The sequence below is a fragment of the Bos indicus x Bos taurus genome, chromosome 12, assembly GCF_003369695.1.
Source record: "Bos indicus x Bos taurus breed Angus x Brahman F1 hybrid chromosome 12, Bos_hybrid_MaternalHap_v2.0, whole genome shotgun sequence".
Lineage (NCBI taxonomy): Eukaryota > Metazoa > Chordata > Mammalia > Artiodactyla > Bovidae > Bos > Bos indicus x Bos taurus.
The window spans coordinates 9,163,655-9,172,438 of NC_040087.1; positions in this window are offsets into that span (position 1 = coordinate 9,163,655).

Consider the following 8,784-nt stretch of genomic DNA (forward strand, 5'->3'; position numbering starts at 1 on the left):
TTCTTGTCTCTGAAGTTTGGTTTCATCCCGAGTTAAGATGTCACAGAATTAGCATAACCATCAATGCTGCTGAGCACTTATTCACAGAATAGTTTCAGATGTAAGTTACAGTGGATTTCTATGCTTTTGAGCCCCAGCCTTCCTCTTGAGTAAAATCATCTAATTTTGGAGGTTGAAAAGAACTGTTTGAATTTTTTATACACATTCTCTTTCAGCTACCACTGAATTATAGGCCTTTTGTGGCAATGAAAGCCACTCAGGTTTCTACCTATCACTTAAATATCCTCTGAAGATTTCTAATCAGTTTAAATGATTCTCTCAATCAAACACTAAAAACTCAGCTTTCCCCTGGATGGACTCAGTTGTGGTTTAATTGAGAACTGGTCCTCCCTAGATCTATCCTGATGACATATTCGACAGTATTTCCTCTCTAAAGGATTTAAAAGATCCTAGAGCCTGGATGTGAAGTTAAATTGCAGACAATTTTAAAGGACATGGCTAGAGGCAATTTGGTGATTTTTGCTGTTGAGTTTTCAGTTGTGCTTACTGCCTAGTCATCCCAATTGATCACTTTATGATTAATCATGAAGCCAGGTTAAAAGATCAAATCGATAGACCTTGACCAAATTGGGTACACTGAGGGAATTTAACTCTGCTTTAACTTTGTTCTTTTTTTTTTTTAATGTTTATTTTATATTGGAATAGTTTCAAGTGTACAGCCAAGTTATATTACACATATTATATTCAGTTATAAATATACATGTATCTATTCTTTTTAAAATTCTTTTCTCCTTTAGATTATCACAGAATATTGCTTTAACTTGTCCTGAGGACAACTTCACGGTACTACTCACCAAGTAGATACTAATAAAGATTTGATATGGATGATGCTGATGGAACTGACTCATTGGAAAAGACCCTGATGCTTGGAAAGATTGAAGGCAGAGGAGAAAGGGATGACAGAGGATGAGATGGTTCGATGGTATCATTGACTCGATGGACCTGAGTTTGAGCAAGCTTCGGGAATGGGTGATTGACAGGGAAGCCTGGTGTGCTGCAGTCCAGGGGGTTACAGCTGAGCGACTGAACAGAACTGAACTTGTGTTCATGGCTATCATTGTAAAAGTAGAAAAATAACAAACAGCAAATGAATTTTCATACAGGCTAACATAGTCTGCCTTTCAAAATAAGAGGATAAATTTTCTTGTCTCTGAAGTTTGGATTCACCCCCAAAGTTAAGATGCCACCGAATTAGCATAACCATCAGCCCTGCTGAACACTTTCTCACAATATGATTTTAGATGTAAGTTGCAGTGGATTTCCAACATGGTGAGTCGTGTGATCTGTCACATTAATCTAGGAGCCAGGTGCCGAAACTTTCTCTGGGAGAAAGTATTTACAGAGTTTTTGCTGAAGAAGTCATAAAGAATATATGTGGGAGACGGTAGTCATTTAAGTTAGTGGATGATAGCTATTATGAGCTTTTTTTAAATATTAAAAACACCTACACTGATTGGTTCATATTTTGGGTGAAAGAAATTATTTTCAAACCTCATTTTCTCTAATCAAATAGTTGTTTGTTATGGAAACATGGCAAGCTGTCAAATAGTGGAACACCTTTTTCTAATCCTGACATATTAGTTTACTTTTCCCCTTCAAGATATGCAGCAAAAATATCCATAGAAGCTATAATTGGCTAAGGGATGAGACAGTCACCTCTGGCAAAAGAGGTGAAATAGGTTGACTGTTGAAATGGGAACCCCTGTTTTCCATTGTTAGCTCATGTCCCTCCTGCTCACCCCTGTGCACGGGTGAGGTTAAGCAGCAGCTGCATAGTAAGAAGCACCATGGTCCTATGAGCTTATGTTTACTGTGTAAACTTGGGAAAAGGACTTTATTTCTCTAAGTATCAGTTTCCTCATCTGCAGACCTAGAATAATACCACCTCCCTTGTTGAACTTTGTTAAAAAGAATTCAATATAGTATATGAAACTATACTGGCCCCTGGTGGAAAATAGACACTCAATAAATGGTAGTGATTGTTATGAGTTGCTATTTTCTGGGCAATAACAATTTACTTAATTTGAATTGCACAGCAAAAGAGCCCTACCCTCTCTCCCAGAATATGACTACATTTATTTCATGGTCAAAATATTAAATGTCAATTTTAAGCCCAGAGTAAAATTTTATAGCCAGTTATCAGCTCTAGAAAATGGAGGTAGATAATGAAAATGCTGACAGATCTTGTGATGTTTTCAGGAATGTAATGGCTTCTTAAGGAACCAGAGTTGCAAGGTAAGCTGTTTACTCTTTTCTGCTAAGGAGGCAATTATGCAGGCCAGTTGGAGAAGTTTATAATATGATTAAACAGTCCAACATTAAATCAAATGGTGATTGAATCCCCAAGAGACTGTTAACCTTCATAGTGCATTTGAGTTACTTAACTGTATTTTCAGATGTCTTTGCTCTGGACAATGGGAAAGAAAATGCCAATGTTTTTAAGACAGTGTTAAAATTAAAATGGATTGATGGGAAAATGACTTTAAAGAACATATCCTAATTTTAATATACAATAAATCAGAGAAGTTTCTTCTCTTTTCATTTTTAAAAGTTTTCAAAATAACTACAATCTAGATAACTGGTCTAGACAATCTATGAATATTTGTTCCTGTTAATTTGCATCAGATTTATGTTTAATACATTGCAAACCAATTTGTGCTAATACATGTAGCTAACAAAGGTTACACTTTAAATCTGTGTAATACTTCAATTTGCAATTTATTTCTAATAAACTAGTTAGTAGTAATTTTACAGACACTAAATTTTGTTAAATATATTGCAGAAGAAGATTCTGTGTATTAGCTGTAGAAGATAAAATGCTGGTAAATATTTACCAATTTGTAAATAATGTGAGTTTATATTTAACAATGGAATGATTTATTCACTCTCATTGTGTCTGCTCAAAATGAAAATCTACAGTCTTCCATCTACTGATGTGCATTAAAAATAAATAGTAACCTCTTAATCAGTGAATTGACACTGATTTTTAAAAAAATAAAATTATAAGGGAAAGCACATTCTACTCAAAAACAGATCAGTTCAAACAATATAAGAATTATTTGGAATTGAGTAAATCATGTAGCCTCACTAAGCCTCTTAGCGAGTGTAAACTGGAAGTTAAATAAGTTAAATAAAACAAAGTTGGGTGAGATTTCAAGTTTTACAATAATGTTCACTGGACATTTGATGACACAGTTGTATTTTTAAAAACAAAATAGCTCTAAGAAGAGTAAGAGGATGTTTATTAAATACGTAACATAAAGAAGTGGTTAAAAGCGTGGAGCACTCTATTACCAGGTACAAATCTCTGCTTTTTCCTAACCGGCTTTGTGATAACTGGTAAGTTGTTAGACTCCTCTGGGCCTGGCTTATACCCATGTGTAAAATGGAAAATAAATAATACCACTTATTTGTTTTAAGACTTGAAGGGATTAATATATATCTTCAAACTGTGCCTGGAAAAAGTACTGAATTGCTAGATGTATATATATATTTGAAAGCCTGTTTCTCATGGGGCCATTTTCCAAAAATTTCAGATAGGTGTTCATAATGAAAACTCACATTCACTTTATTCTGTAGTAGGTATGATAAGAAGAGTATTATATATTTTTACATCAAATCTCACTGTATTATGAAAAATGAACTCATAATTGGTAGACATTAGATTAATGTTCCCCAAAATTTGATAGCATATATCAAAATTATGTGGATGACTTGTTAAAACACAGATGCTGGGCTTCACCACCAGAGATTCCTATTCTAGATCTGGGGTGAGGTCTAAGAGTTTGCATTTTTCACAAGCTCCCTAGTGATGTTGACGCGTTCCTTTGGGGACCACACTTTGAGAATCATTGCTCAAGTGGACAATTTGGAAAAGGAACCACTTGAACATGGAATGTGTATATATAATAGAATGTATATTTAGAATATGTGTGTGTGTGATCTACTTACAGAAAGAAAGAAATTCCACTAATGCAGTTTGTGCTAACACTTGACTAGTTAGTTGTCTAGGATGGCTGCTCACATATGCTAAAAAAAAAAGTATTCAAATGACTTGGGTTCTACTTTTTAGGAAGTCCCTGTTGGTCTGGAAACATCTTTAAGCACATCCAGTTAGGGAAAATGTTCAGTCTTTCTGTAGCAGAAGATAACGAACAGAGAACAGGTGGGAAAATGATGAAGACAGTCATGATGTATTAGCAAGTTGCACTGACAAGCTAGTCATATTGCACCTCAAAGCTAAGCAGGGGCCAGCGAGTCTCCCCACCTCCAGGGCCTGGGACCAAGGCAGTGTCATCTAAGCCTTGTTTTAGGAAGATTAATTTTGTGGTAGAAGAGAAAACAATAGATATTAATGTAGGCTGGCAAGAGGCTATGATCATGGAACTCATGTGAATGCTGGCAGGAATAAAGAGAGGGAAAGAGAGGGAGGCATCTAAAGAAAGCATTTTATTAGTTTTATAACAATCTGACTCTAAACCAACATAGCATGGCTTCAAGGGTAGCCTTTTTTGTCATCCTTCATCAACCTGGAAGCAAAAACCCTCACTGGTCTTCATGTCTCAAATAAAAACTACTTTACCCGTGATTAGGTTCAACCAAGATTTCGTGTTTCACTCTCTGTCAGTTTCTCCCCTCTCTCTCAACCTTCCAAGACCTTTCTTCTTTTTTCTTCACTCTCTCAGCCACACCATCTCCTGTGAAACTTGTGGGTAAAAGGATACAGAGCCAAGGTAAATATTCTGGTACAGTTATATTTCATTGACTTGTTTTGTTTGCTCTTATCTGACCAGCAGAGAATAAGGATGTACTATAATATGGAACCAGGTTCCCAGATGGTGCTGGTGGTAAAGAACCTGCCTGCCAATGCAGGGGATATAAGAGATGCGGGTTTGACCCCTGGGTTGGGAAAATCGCCTGGAGGAGGACGTGGCAACCCACTCCAGTATTCTTGCCTGGAGAATCCCATGGACAGAGGAGCCTGGTGGGCTACTGTCCATAGGGTTGGGAAGACTTGGACTGAAGCAACTTGGCATGCACCCATAATGTGGAACAAGAGAGGATAGAAATGAAGAGAAAGAATGATATTTTAAGAGCGCCCTCTCCAGGCCATATTGCAATTGCTTATCCTTTATCATCTTATTTAGAAAGATGAAGGCAAAGGTCTGTGAGCAGAGGTGAAAGGATAAATTCTGGGGCTGGAGATGGAGAAGAGAAAAAAAAAAAAAGTCTGGAATATAGTAAGGAGAGAGGTAAAGTGCCGACAGGGATACTTATGGTTACCAACCTCATCACTTAGTCAATCTGGCAGAGAATGTAGTGAAGTCAAGGAGAACGCAAGGTCACTAATGACTTTATCCAGCCATTCCGGCTGTTGCTAAAATGGTACACGCAGTTCCATTATGTAATATCATTGTATGCACATTATTTCTGTGGAACACAGCAAGTCAAATGTGAAACGACGCAGTTGCATTGATTCTTTCATTTATAAGAGCTAAGATGCATTGAGTAATGTATTACATGTTTGGCACTGAGCTGTTCTTGTTGCCAATAAACACTATGAAGACAAAGTGTAAAAACAAGCATTTAAAAGCAGAAAGATAGGAGGAAGTCACTAGATCACAAAGCTCTACATATTGGATTTCAAGAAATACCAAAGCTAGTGTATCCATGGATATTTAGCATCTCATTGGAGGATTCTAGTCCCCCTAAATTTCGGAAATCATTTTATAATGAGCACAGCACCTAGGATCCATCTATGTACCATGAGAAAATGTCTAAATGACAAAGCTGTCTGCAAATGTCTCCTTCATTTTTGTGTGAGGTATTTTTCGGGGTGAATCTCCATGACACAGTAATGACAGCTGATATCTTGGTGGTTGCAGGAGCCTTCAGCATGTTGATACCAAATCCATTTTAATGCTTCACGAAATACAGCATTTAAAGAAACACAGTCCAACAAAGTGTGTGCATTATTTTTGCCACATGTATTTTCAAAGAGAAAATAATGAGAAGTTGAAAAATATTATCTTACTCATTATTAAGAGGATATTCAGTTTTGACACTGTTATAGATACATCTGGGTTGCTACTTTTTTTTTTTTTCCTTTTTAGTCTTAATTATAAACTGACATCCCAGAGATGCTTAGATCCATAGAGAAAAGAGTGATGAAATGAATCTTCTATTCAGATGGAACTTTTTAAATGTGATTTTTTTTTTTTCTGAGTGGTAGAGAAAGAGATTTAAATAAGAGGGAGGGTAGTATTCTATCCGGAGAGGGGACTGATATGACAAATGTCACTGGAAGTTACAGAAATAGTAGCTAAAATTTTAACAGGCTTTGGAAGCTTAGAGAACACAGGCAAGGACAGTCATGAAAACACCATCATTGGTCTGGGGGGCCTTGCTTCTGCAGCACAACCCACCATACTCCTGGGCAGGACAGACTCCTTACTGGGCCTCTGCCTCTAGTTCAGAAGCACAGACAGTGAGAGAGAAGAATAAAAAGTTTAGTCCCTATATGATTTTGTGGACTAGAAGGAATGTAAACTCTATTCCAACTATGAGCTTTTGTTATTCAAATATCCTCTTCTGCAAAAGTGCAGAAATTAGGAGGAAAAGTATCTTATGCAGAAATGGGAATTTGACAAATTAGTTATCGGCACTCTAGAACAACCAGGGTGCCTTTTCTGGTGTGGCAAATGAGCTGCTTATTGCAGACAGGGATATTCACTTCTGGCATATTAAACACAAATAAAATGCATGCTAAAAGTGGTAGTCAAATTTACCTGATGGGGTAGTATTCTTCAGTGAAAATCTGAATCCATTAGACTGGCCTAAGAACTGCCATTCAGAATATCATTCCTGTTAAAAAATATCTTTTGAATTTCAAACAGTTGATTTGCAGATGAGCTTCTGGTACAGTCACAAACTGGGGCCCAAATTTTCCAGAACTGTACAAAGGAGTGGTAAGATATCATTACTTGAATACATCAGAGTTTGATGAGACAGTAGCCATGCATCCAGAGATAATCTGAAAGAGTCCAGCACTTGCTTAGTCATTTACCTACATTCCGTATCAGCTCTCTTTAACTTTATCCATATCAAGGCCTCTCTCAAGTGCTTATTGATACTCTTATCTGGTCTGCTTAATTAAGCACACTATTGACAAAACCTGGATCTTTATTTAATCTAGCCTAGTAGAAGTCAGAACCACTCTTTCAATTACTGATGAAACTCAGCCAAAGTGAAAGATAAACCTCAGGGTGACAAGTCAGCTAAGTTAATATTTTGGCATATATTATATGGCAGATGCTGTCCTAAGCCCAGAACAAATATTGTCTATTTAATCCTTCAAAAAACCCTATGAGATGAGTATTACTTTTTTCCCCAGTTAACAGATGTGGAAACAGAGGCTAAAGTTTCCAAAGCTAAAAGCAGAACCAAGATTTAGATCCAGGAATTTTATTTCAAGAGCTTGCTCTTAATTACTCTCTTGTGTTGATAGCCACTTACATCTGTCTGAGAGGTGATGCATTCATTCTAATCAAATTGATTTTGCAGCAGAGTTGATTATCAGTAGGGAAAATCAAAAATTACTATCTTTTCTCCCTTAAATGATGATAAATTTTTTTTCATGGATTGATGACTTTAACATGTTTTATTATTTCTCAATCCATTTAAGAGTTTGGCATTAATTAGTCATTGATTCACTCAAAACTAATATATATATTATATAGAAATACTTATGTGTGTGTGTATCATATCAGCTTTTAGGAGAGATATTTCCTATCAAGATGATTAATGATAACAAAGCCATCTTTTTTTAGTTTTAATTTTTCTTATTGTATGTGCTTACTTATCAAAAATAATTCATTCCATGTAATTCATTGGATTACTACCTAGAACATTCAACATGCATATGACCCCGAGACTGAACCTGCGTCTCTTGCACCTCCTGTATTGCAAGTAGATTCTTTACCGCTGGGCCACCAGGGAAGCCCATTAGAAATATCCTCTACGATTAATTTTAGAATGACATATACTTCTGAAAACATGCACATTGCTAAAAGGCTAAAATATAATTCTAGTTCCATAACCACTAACTGAAAGGAAACTAACAACTTTTTGAGTCAAGTCTTGTTCTGCGTTCTTTACATTCATCTTTTCATTTAACTTTTCTATGACAGCAAGAACTAGCAACATTCCATTTGACAGATGAGGAAACTGAGATTTGGGGAGGCTAATAAAGTAGTCTATTATCAGATGGCTGGCTGATGATGGAACTGGGATTTAAAACTAAGTATGTGGACTCTGGAGCCTTAGGTCTTAAACATTGCACAACGCTTGTTCTCTGCAGTCATAAATTATAAACTATATTTTCTTTGATATCTAATTTCTTTGAAGCTTTTCTTCCTTTGGGCCTGCATACTAACCAGTTGTACTACATGATTTGTGACTACAAATTAGGAGAAATGTTCAGATTTTCATCAATAGTATCTTTTTTAAAAGCAAAGTTGGAAAAAAAACCTGATTTTTGTAATGTTTGCTGAGCACGTTTTTATCTCAAACATGTTATGCTGAAGAATGTAGGGTTTTCAAGAAGGTTCATCATGAATCCTTCCTGGATGATACTATTTTATATGTCGATGTTTCTAAATGAGAATGGAGTGGAAGAGAGTGGCCTGAGAGAGATATAAACTTATAAGAAGCATTTTTTAACCT